The sequence below is a fragment of the Petaurus breviceps genome, unplaced genomic scaffold (assembly GCF_028583685.1).
Source record: "Petaurus breviceps papuanus isolate PSGF00001 unplaced genomic scaffold, PetGlider_PUasm1.0 139, whole genome shotgun sequence".
In the NCBI taxonomy this organism is placed as follows: domain Eukaryota; kingdom Metazoa; phylum Chordata; class Mammalia; order Diprotodontia; family Petauridae; genus Petaurus; species Petaurus breviceps.
Window position 1 is genome coordinate 5,486,490 of NW_027185697.1, and position 20,263 is coordinate 5,506,752.

Here is a 20,263-nt window from a genome sequence, read left to right on the forward strand (position 1 = left end):
ATAGATAGATAGATAGATAGATAGATAGATAGATAGATAGATAGATACATAGATACATAGATACATAGATGATAGATAGATAGACAGATGTATCTACTTATTTTTGTCTATATGTATGTTCATCTATATGTATATATATGTAAATGTATGCATAGGTGTGTATGTGTATAAAATCCATATTTCTAGCTTTCATCGTGCCTAAAGAAAATCATTTTCAGAAGGGGGCCTTGAAAGCCTACAAGATCCTAAAACAATAAAGAAAGAACCAGTAAAATTTCCTCATGTTATAGTACCATGGATAGAAGACTAGATTGGAAACCAAGAAGGAATTGGAGTGATTTTCTCTCCCTAAAACATATTAGCTGTGTGATAATTGGCAAGTCTTTTGAGCCTCAGTTTCCTCCTTTATAAAATGGCAAAGTAAAGTTCTTATAATACAAGATTGTTGTAAGAATTATGAAATACTATTTTTCAAGTGCTTTGCAAAAACTAAAGCCCTATGTAAAAGTCAGCTATTAATATTATTTACTAAAATGAATTAAGTGAGAAGAAAGTAGACCTAAATATTTGAGAAATAGGTTCATACAGAAAAGAATGCATGATTGAATATGAACATATTAAGAGATAGATGTTACCAGTGTGGGATAGGGGCAGATTTAGACATTCTGTTAATCAAATTCTATTTGGGAAAAGATAGATAAACCATACACTAACATTTTCACGTAATTTATATTTAGTTTACTTAATATAGTTTATATTAAGCTATATTAACATACTTTATAGTACATATTGCTCTCCAAAAAGCATAGTTTTTATTTTTCTTTATGGAGGTGGGGAAGGCAGGTCAATTGGTGTTAAGTGACTTGCCCAATGTCATAAAGATAATAAGTGTTAAGTTTCTGAGACAAAATTTGAACTCAGGTCCTCCTGACTCCAGGGCCAGTGCTCTATTCACTGTACCACCTAGCTGCCCCAAACATAGTTTTCTTTTCTAGTTCTATCTCCAGAATTAATCATTATACTTTGTACAAATTGAGTACTTTATCATTTCTTTTCAATTGATTATGAGTTGGAAAAGAGAATCTTGGACGGCTCTGCCACCTCTGTGATTTTTTGGTTCTTCTGAATATACTCTTTTTTTTTTTTCTTGCTGTAACTGTATTGCTCCTTTTTAGGTCATTAACATCATAACATGTCATGTATGTCAAGGTGGAAAGGGACTTTGAGGCCATGCATTTCAAAATTGTTTTTTACAGATGAGGAAAATTGGCCCCCGAGCTACTATGAATTACCAAAGTCAGAATGGTGGTAATAAATGTATTTGAGACACAAAGCCAACAATAAAGTGTTGTCATTATTGCTGGTACAGACGCATTTATTGTGGTGGTGGTTATTAGCAAGTTACTAATGTCTACTGAACTTCTTTAACTTCTATTATATATAAATTCTGCTCCAGTCATACATGAGGATACTCAAATATAATATGTCCATTTAGGGCAGAAAGACCCTCAAGAGATCATTCTAATTAAATAAACATGTGGTAAAGTCCTGCTGTAGCCCAAACACTTTGCTAGATGTTGGAAATTAAAAGACAGAAATGAAACTTTCACTGAAGAATGGAGATACAGAAATGAGTAAGCATTTACATGATGCCTCCTTTATGTTAGGCATTGTGCCTTAGCTTCTTACAAATATTATATCATTTGATCCTCACAAATCTGTGAGGTAGATGCTTCTATAATTCAGAAATTACAGTTAAAGAAACTGATGCAAAAAATAAGTTATGTCACTTGCCCATGATCATACAGCTAATATCTTTTTTTTTCCAAGTGCAAAACCATTTTTTTTTATCAGAACAGCAATGAAATAGTAAGGAGTTAGGGTGACGCAGTCTCAAAATGGAGTGGTGTTGGCACATAGTGGGCAGGCGCTTGCATGAGAGGCCAGCAAGGTGACAGTCTGACTAACTTCGTGTGGGGCCCTGATGGAAATATTTGGTCTCCCTTTGGTTATTTTATATAACTCGTATATTCACACCAGACTCAAACCCTGAGACTGCAAGTCCAGCTCACATGGCAGTGGGACCACAGACCCGAGAGGAAATCCAATGTGCCATGCTTGTCAGTGTGTTGTTTTACCCCAAGTGGAGTGGTACCCAAACCTGGGCTGTGGGAAGGAAGATGAGGCAAGTGGCCTAGGCGGCCAAATAACACTTTTTTTGAAGAGAAAAGAAAAATAATTCTGTTATCAAGAGAGGAAGAAACATGTTGGAGGAGCTTCTTCCTCCTCATGCAAAATCCCAGCTCTTGGAAACAGCTCTGGAAGAGCTCAACCCATGTTGAGTTCAAGAAAACTTGGAATGTCATTGCTGATAGCATCACTCCTACCCCAGTTCACCACCCCCATTCTTGAACCCAAATATCCAAGATTTAGAGCACCTTAACATGGCCCTTAAGCAAGTCACTTTGCCTCAGTCTTCAAATGGCTCTAATAGTGTAAAACTAGCTTTACCAAAGGCAGGTGTTGTTACCTTCTCTGTCTTGTTCCCTAAGACGTGCGAGAATCCCACTGGTGTGCAATTGCTTTCCAGAGGATAAAGGGAGTTGAGGTAACGAGTTCCTCTTTTTTTACTGTGATCTACCTGTAGTCAGCACAGTGCTTCAAGTAGTAGGACATTGTGAGTCTAACCTTAAAGTTGTCTTTAACTGTGAGAATTCAGGAGCCAAGATCTCCATTAGATTAGCCCCAAATTTCCCCAGTGTATCTCACCATTTTTGAATGAAAGCTTTCATATAAGAGGACTAATGCAACAATCAAATGAGGATTTTGTCCCCACCTCCCAAAAGTCTAGTACCCACTTAGAGGAAAACCATCAGTGCTGAGAATGGGGATAGATTATCGTAGAATATCACAGCAGCAACAACAACAACAACAAAACAAACATGTAGCAATATGGCTATGCCCAGGGATGATTGCTGACCTGAGCACCACAGAGAAAAAGAGCTAGACTATGTATGATTATAATGTCCTTTTGTCACCACATGCAGGACACATTGGCATTGCCTCTAATCTTGTATTTTTACTGTTCTTTGTCCCAAAGTTCATTTCTCAGGGCTCAGGAATTCAAGTATATAAAATGTGCCCCTGAAATCAATACCAGGTTTATAAAAGAAGAGCTTAAAAGGAGGGAGGAAACATAAAAAATAGCTAAGAAACAGCCAAGGCTTCTCTTTCCTCCTGATCTCCCTCATTCTCTAGCCCTATGAGTACCCTGAGGTAGGCACCAGTTGGTGGTCTCCTACTCCCACTAGGAGCAAATGCTATTCAGTACTCTGAAAGGCAACAAGAAATAGGAACAAAGTTACAGATACAGTACAACTTATCAATCCTCCACACATATGATGGTACAGAGCAAATTTAGCACATGAAGTGGGACTGGGAATTTGGGTTAGGTGAGGACAGAGGCAGGATGGGGGCAGGTAACCATAAGGACCCTACTTCCCCAGAGATATAACCTGATTGTGCCTCTGGGGGAAGGGAAGGAGACTGTCCATGATTTGGTCATTCTTCCTGTTTTGGCTATTTCAGCACTTGCACTGTGGGTGTTCACATATCCAGGAGAATTTCCTCAAGGACCAAAAAGTTCAGCAGGGAAGTGGTACTGGAAAAGTAGAAGGAGTAGCATGAGGGATTTGGTGATATCCAGGGCAGTGGTGGTTGTTCTTTCACCTCTTCTATGGTGATGTGGCAGGCTGGATCTTCAGCCGGCTTCCAAACTTAAAGTGCTGGATCACAGGTAACTTCTCCTGGCACTCAGCTTTATACATGCAGAAGAGGCCCTGGTTCACTTTGAACTGGGAAGGTACTGAAATTCCACAGATGGTTGGCGTGCTCAGCAAAGGGGCTGGTCTTCATCTCAGAAATAAATAGGAAGCATTCCAGGAACATGTGGTCCTCGTGATTCTCATGCACTCCCTTTTCAGCCACAAAGTGCCTAGGCTCCAGGTGTGGGTGTTCTATAAGGTGAAAACTGCCCTAGACAAAAAGCAATAACTGAAATTCATCTAGACCCCACACTCCTTGGCTTCCAACTGGCTCCATCCTGTAGATTTTCCAAAGTTTCCTCCTAACCTCAAGGTACTGAATAAATACTTTGAAGACAATTGCCATTTGGTCATTTACCCTAAGGACTCCAACCTTGCAAAGACAGAAGAGGAAAATGGCAAAGGTTGCTTCCTGACATGTGCCATAAAATCAATTCAGTTAGCGTTTCCCACTGATTCCTTTAGTAAAGGACCAGCACAGGTCACTAGGTTTTCTGCTTCTTGGTCAAATTAAGCATACCAAGTACAGAAGCCTATGTTCCCAAATACGTAGGGCTGATCCATGCAAGGTGTTTCATTGCTACATCTTCCTAATGTGTTGAAGAGAACAACAAGCTGGTTGATGAATTCAGATACTTCTTTCCCTTATTCCCTTCATTTAAGGTGAGGATGAAACCATTGTAATCTGCATATGCCTTCTACCGTTTCCACTTGCCAATGGCAGGAACTGTATTTATCTCCTTTGGAATCATGAAGTTCGGATTAGCAGAAGGATTCTACTCCAAAGTATCTGAAGGCTGCTGCCCACCACTCTCTGCCATGTTATTCCCATAGAACTTCGTCCACTTGACTGCTGCTGTCACATCTCACCTTCACCTCCCCTGCTGGCTCCTCCCTGGACTGAGAGGGAAGAATTTATTGAAAAGGAACCAGAACCCACTTGCTATAACCAAAAACCATGACAGGGCATCAGCCAGCCTGAGATGCCTACTATGTTGATACAGGGCGTTTATGAAGTGTATCCACCCAGCTAATATCTTCAGACTCAGAGCATAATACTCTATGCCTCCAGCTACTCTCTCACACTTTTTTGGAGGGCAGCTGGGTTTAAGTGACTTGCCCAAGGTCACATGGCTAGTAAGTGTTAAGTGTCTGAGGCCGGATTTGAACTCAGGTCCTACTGACTCCAGGGCCAGTGCTCTATTCACTTCACCACCTAGCTGTCCCTCCTCCAGCTACTCTTAAAAAGTTGGACATGGAGAAAATGACAACTGAATAGAGCACAGCCAAAAAATTGTTCTCACAATTCACTTCCCTGGCATACATAACCTGGAAATGAAGCATGATTTCTTAGAAAGAGGATTTGACTAAAAGTAGGATGATCCCTGTTCGTTATTTAACTCGGCCAGTCATGAACTGTGTGACTCCATAAACTCTATGTTTTTCCATCTCCTCTTTCATAAAATGGATTCTAGCACAAGCAAAGGTGTTACTCAATGAACAGTGCATTTTCAGTATGACTGACTGGGTTCACATTTAAGTTCTCCAATCCATTACCTGTATGTGATCTTAGGTAGGACATTTTAACCTCCTTGGAACACAGTCAGTTTATTTGCAAAAGAAGGCTCTGAATAAAATTATCTGAAAGATGCTCTTCAGGATTAAGAATCAGAATGTAAATCAAAATGTTTATATAAATGTAAATTAAGTATCACAGGATTCAGTTCTTTTTCTAGTTCATCAATGAAGTTTTGCTTGCTGGCATAGAAGAAGACTGGATTCGGAAGCAAGCAAAACTAAGTGAGATAGGCAATGGTCAAATTTGAATTTGTTTTCTTTGTCCATAATATCTTCTGGAGTTCAGATAGAAGACTAAGCTATGTGGTGAAGTGGATAGAGTTCTGGGCCTATACTCAGGAAGACCTGAGTTCAAATTGGGCCTCAGAAGCTTACCAGCTATGTGACCCTGGACAAATATCTTAGCACCATTTGCCTCACTTTTCTCATCTGTAAAATGAGCTGGAGAAGAAAATATCAAATCATTCCAGTATATCTGACAAAAAAAAATGAAAAAAGGGATCATGAAGAGGCAGATGTGATGGAAAACAACTTAAGAATCACAAAGAACTCAGATATAAGAGAGAAATAGAAAGGTAGGAAGAAGAAGAGGAGGAGGAAGTAATATAAGGTGACTTGGAATTCAAGAGAGTTGAAGAGGCTAACTTCAATTCATAAAGCTAGTAAATGGCACAGCCAGGATTTAAACCTATATCCTTTGATTCTCGAGCCCTTGGTTCTTCCACCTGCATGGTGGCTAAAGTACTATATTTGGAGTCAAGAAGGTAGTTTTACATCTTACTCTTTAGGCATTTCTATTCTTGGGACTTGAGCAAGTTATTTAAACTCTCTGATATACATTCTCCTCATCCAGAAAATGTGGTTGATAATACCACTTTTTTCATTAGATTTTTATGAAATTCCAATGTGATAACATGTAATGCATTTTGCAAATCAAATCAATATGACTACCAAATATTTACTTGTCTTTTCTTTTTTTTTAATTTTAAAAGACAAAATAATGTTCATAAATTAATAAAGGCTTTATCTTGAAGCAGCTGGATTCCCTGATATTCACAAATATTAATTGAATCCAACACACTTTTGAAAATAATAATTAAATAAAAAAATTCTGACAATCCTCACTAAGAATGTTCCTCTCTTATTGAAATCTTGGACAGCTTCTTAGTCTAAGAAGTCTTTTCTTTTATGATTTCAATCTTACATTAATACACTGTGACACACTATTTACCTCATTGTGAATCTCTGGCACCTGTATGTTATTTCCCTTCTTCTAAGCATTTGCAAATAAATCAGCGACTTAGAAAGACTTTGACCAAGGGTTAAGTTTGTAAAGTCCCCATTTATTGTGTGTGTGACTGTATTTGGGCTTGCAAAGCCTTTGTAGATTTGCAATAAAAATGATGGAGATTGGGCAATGGAGTAGGTAACTTTCTGGATGATGGAAAACATTCACATTGTGACAACTATTTGCAATAACTATTCCTTTTAGTGCAACTAGCTTCGAGAAGTTGTATGGAGAGGGAGCTAACTCCCAACTTAAGAACAATTGAATTTAAACTCTTGCACTAGTATGTATGCTGCCTGGTCAGCTATAGGCAAGCATTTAAGTTCTTAGCTCCCAGACAAATACTAAATTTGTAGGTTTCATGTGAGTTAATGATCTGCATTGGTGGAGTAACTTTCAACACTAGAAGAGAGCTATATTTTCTCACTGTGCCTTTTAAGAGTTTTCACCAGTTATTTGGATAAATGACATGATGACAAGATAAGAAATTTGCAGAAAAACACAAATTTAAGAGGAAAATGTAGCATACTAGATGTAGCACTCTGAATCCTAAATGGTAATGCCAGGTTAAGAGAAGTGGGCTGAATATAATCAGACTTCCATTAGGGATAAGTGTAAATTTTTACTTCTTGACTCAAAATGTCAATGTCTTAAGCACCATATAATGAAGATTTGATTAGATAATGTATCTTTTCTTTTGGAGGGGAGCAGGGGAGGAAAATAAGGTAAAGTGGCTTAAGGTCACACAGGTAGTCCGTATCAAGTATCTGAGACTGAAGTTGAGCTCAGGTCCTCCTGACTCCAGAACCGGTCCTCTATTCACTGTACCCCCTAAGATAATGCTTCTTTGAAAAAAATCTAGAGATTTTAGTTTACCACAAGCTCAAAATGAGTTCTCAGATTGATGTGGTAAAGCATTATCAAGAGATTTTTAATTTCAATGAAAGGAATCCTTCCTACAGCAAAGTGGTGATAGCCTCACTGCCTGATCATATTTCAAGAAATAACTTCTGTTTTTAGTATATTCAGCTAAAGAAGGACATTAACTCACAGGAAGGTGTTCACAGGATGGAAAGTAGGATAGGTAATAGTCAAGTTGGTACCATGTAAAGATTGCTTGAAGCAAATAGGGATTTGTTTAGCTAAAACAAGAGATAATTGTGTGTATTGGGGAAATGATAGATCCATTTAATCATCTGGAGAGCTACTATATGTAAAAGGGACTAGACTTTTTCTCATTTAATTTGTCCATCCCCATTGGTACCATGCCATATCTCTTATCCACAGAAACAAACAAAAACTAAATTCATTGAGAAAACTGGCTAGAATTCTTTCCTAGACACTTTATATTCACCTACGTTAAGCCTTTCCAGATCCCTCCAGTCATCTGCCCTTTCTCCTAAATTTTACTTCATATTTACATTTAAATAATTTATATGTACTTGTCTCTGTTTTTTTTGCTAATAAATTTTGAGTATATTGGAAACATGGTAAATTTGGAGGAGTACCTTATTTCAAAGTCTGAATGGGTTTGAATTAGATGGCCAGCAATGTCTTCTGGATCTAAAAGCATGATACTTTAATGTGTTAAATCTCCTGGCATAGCTCTGAGCATGTCACAACCTTTTGGCCTCAGTTTCCTCATCTCTACATTGAGGTTATTGAACTGAATATTTTTTTTCCTTTACCCAAAAATTTACCTTATTATTCCATAAGCCTTTTATTCCCTTTACCAAGTTCAAACTTAGGTGTCTTATATTCTCTTTCTTTAGGTATCAGACTATGTCAGGAAGTTTATATGATCATCATGAAATCAGTTGTTGTGCAGTTATTTCAGTTATATACAACATTTCATGATCCATTTGGGGACTTTCTTGGCAAAGACACTGGAGTGGTTTGCCATTGTGTTCTCCAATTCCTTTTATAGATAAGAAACTGAAGCAAGCAGGGTTAGGTTACTTGCCCAACATTATATAGTTAACTGTCTTAGGGTAGATTTGAACTCAAGAAATAAGTCTTCCTTACTCCAGACACAGGACTTTATTCACTGTGTCACCTAATTTTCCTGGAATCGTGGGGAATAATGAATGAATTCCTTAACCCTCCTAGGCAAAATATGTCTGTGCTCTCAAAACACAGTGTCTTTCTCAAAGAAATGTTGATAATATTGTTTATTCAATATTCTATAACTATCTGGTTCAATGACTAATTTATAGTTGGGGGAAGGAGGTGTGAATAGAGAATAGTTTGTCAGATCAAAAAGATCTGAAAGCTTAAAAAAGTCAACAGTTTAATCAGACAGCCAAGAAATGTGACAGGAATTTTGAATGCATTGAGTCATAGAATTTTAAACTAGAGAAATGTGAAGTCAACTGTACTTTGCCCTGAACAGAGAAAATTTATTGTTCAAATTTTGGTGTCACATGTTAGAAAATATATTGAAAGAGAAGATCATTAGGAGGAAGAGTAACCAAGATGGTAAAGAGCCATAAATCATCCTTTAACATAATTAGTGAAGGAACTGAAAATTTTTAATCAACCAGCAAGTATTTATATGATCACAGTGTCTTTATAGATTTAGAGAAGGAAAAGACCTTTGATATTATATAGAACAATTATCTTTGAGACACCAAGTCATGATTAAGAAGAACTATTTTTTAGGGAACTTACACTTCATTGTTGTGCTTGTTTTTTTTGTGGGTAGGGTTAGAGTACACACTGTAAATAGCTGAAGATATACATGAACTTTCACAAAGGGACAGAACATTAAGATTGGGTTTGGGGTGATTACAAAAATCCTACCTGTAAAACATAATACATGTCCTGAGGCTTGATGCAAGCTAATAATTCTAAGATACCTTAGTGTGAGGAATTATTGGCTACTTTCCTTGGTGTATGAGTAGAGAGGTTCCATGCAAAGGTTCCATGGTAGAAGAAAGAATATTGAGTTTGGAGAACGTAAGTTGGCCTACTCAGTATATGGCAGGATATGATGCTCAATCGGTCTTGAAATGCATGCTGGAACTAGCCTAGGAAGGGTTTTATATGTCAATATGAATTATTTTCAGGATCCATTCTAGCTTTTAACTCATAATGTTCTTTTGATCGAAGAGAAGGTAGCATTTAAGGTAATGCCAATTATTTTCGAGTTAGGGTGATAGAGTAAGCATTGATCTTGCCTCAAAAATAAGTGCGTGTGCCACATGTTTTACCTGAATTGTGACCCTTTACAGGTCACTTAAACAGACATTCCTTTCAACAACTCTCCAAGACTTGAGGAGAAGGTAATGACCTACATAGGTAGAGGAACTCTCTTTATGTAGGAGTTCCCTATAGAGAAGAAATCAGAGGCCCAGTCCCAATACTTATCAGCCATTTCACATAAGCGCAAAGGAGTTCCCTGGGAGTCTGTTATGTTAATGATTACAAAGGAAGGCCAGAGGTAACTAAGTGCAGAATCATGATGACTGAGGTGGGGGATGGGGAGTACAGACAAGTTGAGGATCATAGCACTGAAAACAAATGTCTACTTCATAGAAAAGCACTCTGGCTTGAAAGCCATGCCATTACATTCTACTTTCCAAAGGAAGCCACTTCAAACCCCTCAAAGAATTGTCTACAATGGAATAATAAATGTCAAGAATATGACAAATTGTGAACAACTCTGACTCCAAAGCATTCTCAATACCATTTCTCTGAAATGATTCCTTGCCAAGCTCACGAGAATGTAACAGGTGGCTACTTTTAAGTACAGATGCTAAATGTCATACCTGCAGATGGTTCATCAGTGGAACATGCAAAAAACATCTTAATTATATATTATGGAGCCTTTTCATAAAAAAATTAAAAGATAGGCATTCATTATGCCTGTTTGAGTTATATCTTGGAGTGCAGCTGTTGTTATGAGTGAAGCTGTGTCTTTAATCAAAACAAGCATCAGTGGATCAATTTAATGATAAGAAAGTTCTAACTTCAGGTTACAAAGTTTCTGGCAAGGCAAACTTCCCTCCTGTTCACTGCTTCATCTATCAAAGTAACATGCTTTCCTCCCCTGGAATTCCCTTTCTCTGTGCCTATTAGCAGAGAGACAGAAAATAAGCTCTCTATCCCAAAATGGAGGAAGCAAAAATTCAGAAACATCTATTATATTTACATGACCCTGCATGACCAACTACATACAGCTCACATCAAATGAGATTATATTTGTAAAGCCTTTTTTCACAATGCCTGGCACATAGTTTAGTAGGTGTTATAGAAACACTTATTCCCTGCCCTTCTTCCAATTACATCACATTCCTCCTTTTCACCAACGCTTCTTTCCAGTTAAACCAAGATATCAGTTAAACTGATAGAATTTTTCCCTTGTAGGATACTTCATTTTCTTCCAATGAAAAACTCACATCTTGAACTGAATTTTGGAATCTTAATGTCTTTTTTTTTCTTTTTAGGATTCTAAGATATGACAATAAGTTAGCAACAGGGCTCATTTGCAAACAAGTTACACTGTTTTATAGTTGCATTTCATTGTGCCCTCCAAATTCCAAAGTCAATGATTCAGAAGGGACTACAGAGATTTAGTCAAACTGGTATTTTCACCAAGAAAACCCTCCATTGCACCTCAATATTTGTTCATCCTGTTCTTGTTTGAAAGCCCTAAAATAGTATCCCCAAGTGTGTGTGTGTGTGTGTGTGTGTGTGTGTATTCTATATGCATGGCATTGATTTGATAATATGGTTTATAGTTTAATTCCAAACCAAGTGCTGATAAACAGATTGGTTTATCATATTTGGGGATACTATATGTGTGTGTGTGTGTGAAGAATGGATATTACTAAAAAGAAAAATGCAAAAACAATTACATTTTAAGGAATACATTTCAATGACAATGAGAATAGTTTAAGGGGCTACTTGCTAATGGGGGGAAAGTCAAATATCCAAAATGTAGTTCAAGCCAAACCTGTAAGAAGCATGATTTCAACAAAATTCAAAGTGTAGTAAAAGGTTCTTTTCGCGGGGGGAGGGGGGGTGACAAGAACTGAGAAAAAGTACCTCAACTTACTTTCAAATGATTTTTTTTTCAATTCCTTGAAGTCTGGCTTGTGACTTCATTATATTGAAACTATTCTTTTTTTATTTATCAAATGCTTTAATAACTTCTAGTTTACATCATTCATTTCTGCAATATTTTGAGTTAAACATTTTTCCCCTTCCCAACACTTCAAAATAGCGATCCCACTAGATATCCCTTCCTCCAATCTCCTCTCTCTCATATCTTCTCCCAAACCCCTTCCGATTTTCCAGTAGGGCATGGTAGATCTCTATGCCCCAGTGTCTGTATATCTTATTTCCCAGTTACATGTAAAATGATATTAATAATAACATATATATATATATAAACATTTCATTTTATTGCTTTGTATTCCAGATTCATTCACTTCCTCCCTTGTCACCCATCCTAACTGAGAAGATAAGCAATTCAATGTAGGTTGAACATGTGTAACTATGCAAAACATGTCCATAGTGGATATATTGTAAAACACTGCCTATATTTTCTTCCATTCTATCCCACCTCCCACTTCTTCTATTCTCTACTTTGATCCTGTCCCTTTTCAAAAGTGGGTGCTTTCAACTTCCCTCCAGAAACTATTCTTTCCAAAGTTGTTAATGATGCCTCCATTGCCCAATCTAAGGCTTTTTGTAAATTGTATCCTTCTTGACCTCTCTGAAAGCTTTGAAACAGGTGAGGACTCTTTTCACCTTGATAGTGCTTTCTCTTGAGGTTCTCATTACACTCCTCTCTTCTGTTGTTGTTTTTCCCTACCCATCCACCTATTCTCATCTCCCTCCCTAGATCTTTTTCTACTTCCTAACTGCTAATAATGGATGCCCCCTTACGATCTGTCTCTGGACTCCCTTCTGCTCTTCCTTGATACAATTTCCCTCAAGAGGGCATACGGGTCCAGCTAGCATCAAGGCAGAATTTATTATGCTTCAGTTGAAGTATAAAATAAAGGGCACATGTATCAGTCATGATCTCAGACAAAAGAAATTAAAAAAACTTACATAATTAAAACAGATAATGAAGGAAACTACATTTTGCTAAAAGGTACAATAGAAAATGAAGTAATATAAAAAATTGCAATGAAATTTTTTGATAAAGTCCTCATCTCTTAAATATTTATGAAACGGATTCAAATTAAAAAAAATTAGCCATTCTCTGGTTGATAAATGGTCAGGATATGTGAACAGGTAGCTTTTGGTTGAAGAAATAAAAGGTATCTGTAGTCCTGTGAAAAAAATGTTCAAAATCACTATGGATTAGAGAAATACAAACTAAAACAACTCCAAGGTACCACCTCACACTTCTCAAAAAGGGCAAATGATACAGGTAATGTGTAAGTGTTGTTGAGTTGAAAAGTGGTCAAATCATGCCAGAGAACAACTTGGAACTCTGCCCAAAGGGCTATTGAAATCTGAATAGCCAAGGGGTTCAGAGTCAAGATGGCAGAATAGAAAAATAATTTCTTTGCAGCTCTCACTCCCACCTCCTCCAATTTATGTAAAAAATTACTCAACACAAATTTTCGAGCTACAGAACACACAAAATGACAGAGAAAAGCTAACTTCCTGCTGAAGACAGTCTGGCAGTCCAGCAGGAAGGGGCCAGTGCAGCTTTCTAGGAGCCAAGCCCAGCCCCATGTGAGCCAGAGGTTTTAGCCTCAGGGTGGCCACAAGCAGTCCTGGCTGGAGGGACTTCAGATTACCAGCAGCTGTGTCAGAGCTGTGTCAGTTTCCAGAATTATCAACCCATAGATGCTAAGGACAAAGTGAGATGTCAGTGCAGTGAGGACTTTGTGAACTGGGAGTTCCAGAGTTAGGTCCAGCCCTTACCACCTGGAGGGAGAAGCAACTGAGGTTCAGTGGCCATGAAGCCACCTCCATGTGGCTGGTTCAGAGCTTTTGGCTTGCACATTTTAGGGGGACCTAGTGACCAGTCTGAGGGGTAATCACTCTTGCTTTAGCCTACTTGGATCTGGATGGCAGTCTAGGGTGGAGGGCCTGGGGTGTAGGACCAGTTTACCAGAGCTTGTGGAGGCTTCAAAGAGGGCACCAACTAATAGCTCCAGCAGCTGCAAAAACCCCAGCAATTTGTGACAAAGCTCCAATTTGTTGTAGAAGATTTCCTGTGAAAAAAGCTCAAAAGTCAAGCAATTGAGTGGCAACAAGAACAAGTAAAGGGGGCAAAGAAAGCAGAGTAATCTGACGTTAGACTCCTATTTTGGGTACAAAAAGGATCAAAGCATGGAACAGGAGGAAGAAAACAAAGTCAGAACTCTCACACCAAAAGTTTCCACGAAAAAAACAATATGAGCTGAATACAGGCCATAGAAGAGCTTGAAAAGGATTTTAAAATCCAAACAAGAGAAGTGGAGGAAAAATTGAGAAGAGAAATGAGAAGATGCAAGAGCAGTATGAAATGATAGTCAGCAACCTTACTGAAGAAAATACAACTTAAAAAACAGACTAACTGGTGCCAGGTAGTACAGCAAGTAAGACCACCGGCCCCAGAGTCGGGATGACCTGGGATCGAATCCAGGCTCAGACACTTAGCACCATACCCAGAAATAACTGGCCATATAACCTTTAGCAAGTTACCTAACCCCAATTGCTTAAAAGAAAAAATAGACTAATTCAAATGGAAAAATAGGTTAAAAAAGCCAATGAGGAGAAAAAATGCCTTAAAAGCTAAATTTTCCAGATGGAAAAAGAATCTCAAAAGCTAAATGAAGAAAATCATTCCTTGAGAATTGGATTGGAGCAAATGGAAGCTAGTGACTTTATGAGAAATCAAGATACTATTAAACAGATCCAAACATACGAGAAAATAAAAGCAATGTGAAATATATCATTGGAAAAACCACTGTCCTGGAAAATAGATGCAGGAGAAATAATTTTAAAAATCATTGGACTATCTGAAAGCGATGATCAAAAAAAGAACCTAGAAATCCTCCTTCAAGAAATTCTCAAGGAAAATTGACCTGAGATTTTAGAACCAGAGGGCAAAATAGAGGTTGAAAGAATACACCAATCACCTCCTAAAAATGATCCCAAAAAGAAAAACCTTAGGGATATTATAGCCAGGTTCTGGGATTCCCAGATCAAGGAGAAAATATTGCAAGAAACCAGGAAGAAACAATTTAAATGTTGTGGAAACACAATCAGGATAACACAGGATTTGGCAGCTTCTACACTGAGGGATCAAAGGGATTGGAATATGATATTCTGGAGGTCAAAGAAACTGTGATTAAAACCAAGAATTACCTACCCAGCAAAACTGAGTATCATGTTTCAGTGGAAAATATGGTCATTCAGTGGAATAGAGGAATTTAAGCATTCTTGATGAAAAAATAACTAGACTTAAGTAAAATATTTGGCATTCAGTTACAAGAAGCATGAGAAGCTTGAGAAGGTAAACAGGGAAAAGAAATCATAAGGAACTTATCAAAATTAATTATTTGCTTTCCTACATGGAAAAACAATAAATGTAACTTATGAACCATTTCTCAGTATGAGCAGAGTTGAAAGGAATAGAAATGTTTTTATATATACATATATAAACATATATATATATATACATATATAAACACATTTTTATTCTATAGAGATATTTCTATTCTATATATGGAAATATATAATATATATTTCTATTCTGTTCTATAAAGACACACATATATGTGTGTATGCATACTTATACATATATATCTACATGGGAGTGTATATGATCATGGGAATACACATGTGAGTGCATGTATATACGTGCATAAGTATACATAGAGGACACAGGACCAATTTAATAGGAAGGGATGATACTTAGTTGAAATTAAGAGCGGAGAGAGGAATATAATGAGAGTTGATGTGGAGAGACAGAATGTGGTAAATTATCTTATATAGAAGAGGCAAGGGAAAATTGTTACAATGGTGGGGAAAAACAGGAAGCCAAAAGGGAATGAGTCAACCTGATTCTCATTGAATTTGGCTTAGGGAGGGAAGGACTTACACACTAAATAGGGTATCACCTTATGGAAGAATAGGGGGGAAGGAGATGTGAGGGGGGATGTTGGAAGGGAGGGCAGGCTGGGGGAGAGGGAAGTTCAAAACACCCACTTTTGTAAAGGGACAGGATCACAGTAGAGAATAGAAAATATGGGTCCTCAGATAGGATGGAAGGAAATACAGTCAGTCTTTCACCATATATCCACTATGTAAATGTTTTGCATAGCTACACATGTACAACCTATATTGAATTGCTTATTTTCCCAGTAAGGGTGTGTGAGAGGGAGGAAGGCAAAGTATCTGGAATTCAAAGCTTTAAAATCAAACGTTTAAATATAATAATAATAATAATAGGCATTATTATTATTATTATTATTATTATTATTATTATTATTATTATTATTATTATTATTATTATACATGTAACTGGTAAATAAGATATACAGACACTGGGGCATAGAGATCCACCATGCCCTACTGGCAAGTCAGAGGGAGGATCAGGGAAGATATGAGAATATGCAAATTGGGGGAGGGGATATTCAGTGGGATCGCTATTTAGGGGTGTTGGGTAGGGGAAAATGGAGATAAAATTTGTAACTCTAAATCTTGTGGAAATGAATGACAAATTAAAAAAAATTAAAAAGAGGCAGGGGGCCAGGTAGCACATCGAATAAGAGCACCGGCCCCAGTGTCGGGATGACCTGGGTATCAAATCTGGTCTCAGGCACTTAGCACACACCCAGAAACACCTGGCCATGTGACCTTGAGCCAGTTACTTAATCCCAATTGCTTTATGAAAAAAAAAGGAAAATCACAACACAACAATACAAAACAAACAAACATTGAAATCTAAATACCCTTTCACCCATAAATGCCACTAGCAGTTCTGTATTCTAATGTGACCAAAGATAAAGGAAAAAGACCTATATTTCACAAATATTTATAATAGCTTGTTTTGTTGTGGCAAAGAAGTGGAAATTAAGGGGATGATCATCAGTTGGTGAATGGCTGAACAAGATTTGGTATATTATTGTTTTGGATCACATGATATAAGAAATGATGAGGGGGATTATCTCAGAAAACAAAAAAACTGAGAAGACCTATATAAATTGATGCAAAATGAAGGGAGCAAAAGCAGAAAATCACACATAGTAATAAAAATATTGTAAGAAGCAAATGTAAGACACTTGGCTACCATATTCTTGGCAATAATACAGCACAATTAAGAAGGATTCATATTTAAAATTTCCATCTACTTTGAGAGCAAAACTGATGAATTCTTAGTGCAAATTGAATTATACTTTTGCTACTTTTTAATTTTCTTTTTTTTGTAAGCATGGCTAATACGGAAACATGTTTTATGTGATTTCATATCTATACCATGTATTGTATTTCTTGCCTTGCCAATAGGTGGGGGAAGGGTAGAGGAACGGTGAGAATTTGAAATTCAAAATGGAAAAAAAGTTAATTAATTAAAAATAAAATATAAAAAAGAGGTACATAAAAGAGTTAGAATTTGAAAATAGTTATGACTACAACTTCAAAAACAACAGAAAATAACATGGAGGATTACATACTGCCATGGATACGAATAGGGAAACATTTTTTTTGCTCCTGGATTTACTTATAGATGCTATGTGACTTCAAGCATATTACCTCTCCTTTCTGGACCCTAGTCCCTCATCTTGAAAAGTGTGGGAAATATTTGGTTAAATCATTTACTGGGTCAATTCTTGCTCAAATTCTTTCATTAGGTGCCTGTTACATGCTAGGCATTATGCTACCCACTGTGATACAAAGAATAACTGCCCTTGCTTCAAAACTGAGACCATACCTTCTCGGGGCAGATAACAAGGGGGGTGATGAGAGGAATACTCAACCATGTTTAGATGTTCATGAAATGTAAGAATTCAAAACAACTTCAGGGGAAAACATTTATATTTGGGGAGATCCTTGAAGGCAAAGGTGATTTTCCCTGAGTCTTTTATTTCTCCTGAGTTCTCATAATAGGCACTAGATACAGACAAACATTATGTGGCATTGAAATGAATTCAATGTTTGGAAATCTGGAGGAACAATCCAAAAGCAAATATTCCACTGCAAGGAAATGTGGCTAATTTCACACACTCAGTTAATGTAAATGAGGCATAATTACAAATAGCCACAGGCAGGAGTACAAATTGGGTATAAGACTTATGACTATTCTGGTCAAGAGTTTCTGCATGCATGCTGGTTGTATCTTTTGATTTATTCATGCAATTGGATGGAGAAAACTGGTGCTAGCAGGGAGTAGAGAGGACAGATCCAATATCTCCTTCCCCAAATTCACTGCACAATCAAGAGTCCAGAATCCCATAGATCAAATAGCTGAAAGAGGCATACCTCAATCTTACAGAAAACATCAAAGGACTGCCTATAATGGCATGGGTTTGGAACTAAACACTGATAATATTTCTCATTTTCTTAAACCCATGAGCCATGCTGGAGGCCAGCCTTCCTGCTATATGTTATATGATGCCACCTCAGCCCACATACCAGATTGGCTCCCTCCAAGAAAAAAAAAATGAAAAAACCTTTCTCCAGGGTAATCAGAAAGGGAGGAGGTGGAAGGCAGTGACTGAGCTGAAAGCCCAGGTCTTCAGGGACCAGGAAAATTGTCTTTCTCTCTTTCATCTCCCTCTCTTTTTTTCCAAAACAGATGCTGGTTCCTTTATAAAACCTCACTCCCACAGCTTTGTAGACAAACATACCACTGAGTGGGAGCTAAAGGTGTGTGCAGAATCTTCTGGCTCACATAACTGGCCATGTAGAGAGTTTCAGGTGCTGGCCTAGTTTAGACCGTATTTAGACAATGTAGCTCTCTTCACACACACCCTTTCACACTGCCCACAGGTTCACACTCTTAACACCTCCAATTCCTCCAGCTGATTCATTTAGTTTCTCAAAAGGCAAGAGACACTGACATCACTGTTAAAGCAAAACTCCTTGGTCACTCAACTGCTATAGGAAAGAGAGGAAGAAGAAAAGTGGGAATGGTAGTGATAGGTCAGAAGGAAGAGAAGTACTTAATTCTATTGAGAACAACTGAAGGGAAAAACAAAACAAAAACAAATTCTTTTTCTTTACGGATACAATTGATCCAAATTATCCTTTTATTTGTCATCTCCACCATGTACATAATGTATACCCCAATCTATCGGACCTTACTCCTTTTAATCATCACAAAATCACGATGACTGAATCCACTATGAATTATGTTACATAGTCTAAACTCACTGAAGCAAAATAATCTTTGATTTTTTTTACAATTGCCTGATCAATTCATAGTTCCCCTAAACACAGAGGTTTTGGCAAAACTGTTCATCTCTCTCCAACCATCCCAGGTTATATATTCTTAATCCTCCCCTTTCCCTACATACACATACTGTTATCTGGTGACACTGGCTTCCTTGCAATACTCACATTCGATAGTTCATCTCTTCACCACCACCTTGCAATATTCTCTCTTTTCATGTCCACTTCCTTGTTTCATTCAGTTCTTAGAGAAAAATCACATCTTATGGAGGGAGTCTTTCCCTATCCCCTTTAAATGCTAACCACCTTCACTCTATTAGTTTCTTCAAATTTATCCTGTAAATAATGGTTATCTATAGTTGTTTTCATATTGCCTTTCCATGTCAGGTATAAAGAGCAGAGTTTGACTTTTTTTGCCTTTATTTGTATCTTTAGAGACTGACCAACTGGTATAGGTTATTCCCTTGAAATAACTGGATGGCTGTCTATCCTCAGAGGAGTGAGAGATTTAATTCCAGGTGCACCACTCATGTGGAACACCACTTGGATTTCAATCTTTATCCTATGCTAAGCATTCTCCTGTTTATATAGTAAACACAGTAAATGCTATGTCATGGATTCATATATTAATTCATTCACTCATTCTACTTGGATGGTGAGTCAATTAAAAATAATCAGTCACTACTACAGGATAGGAATTGTACTAAGTATTCAAGATGCAAAGAAAAGTTAAAGTAATTGCGTGATCACATTAATAATATGATTCTCAGTTTCTTCATTTGGGAAATGGGGAAAAAGTTACTGACCTAAGGGGGAATGGTGAGTGCCAAATATTATTTATTTTTCATATGATCACAATTATCATCATCATCATCATCATCATCATCATCATCATCATCATCATCACTACCACCATCATGACTGTCAACTAATTGGCTAAGCAGCAGAGCAAACCAATGAAATTACAAGACCTGCCAATTTTGAGAACTTCCTTTTTTCTATCAAAGATATCTTCATCCTTCCATTCAATCAGATATGTAACCTCACAGATATCAGTGACTCCTTACTCTATTATATCCAATCAGTGACTAAAGTTAGCAAACTCTTACTTTATAATATATCTTGTAGATAGATGATATACTAAATAGAACACTGGGCCTGGAGTAAGGAAGATTTAAGTTTAAATCTATCCTCATACACATGCTAGTTGCCACATTTATATTCT

At 37.3% G+C, this 20,263-nt stretch overlaps 1 long non-coding RNA gene and 1 pseudogene across 1 annotated transcript in view; one reads left to right on the plus strand and one right to left on the minus strand.

Annotated features, from left to right (window-relative positions):
- LOC138146003 (uncharacterized) overlaps positions 1-20,263 on the plus strand; it is a 104,112-nt gene that overhangs the window by 26,170 nt on the left and 57,679 nt on the right. The gene's annotated exons all lie outside the window — the stretch shown is intronic.
- Positions 3,735-17,327, minus strand: LOC138145463 (serine/threonine-protein phosphatase 2A activator-like; annotated as a pseudogene).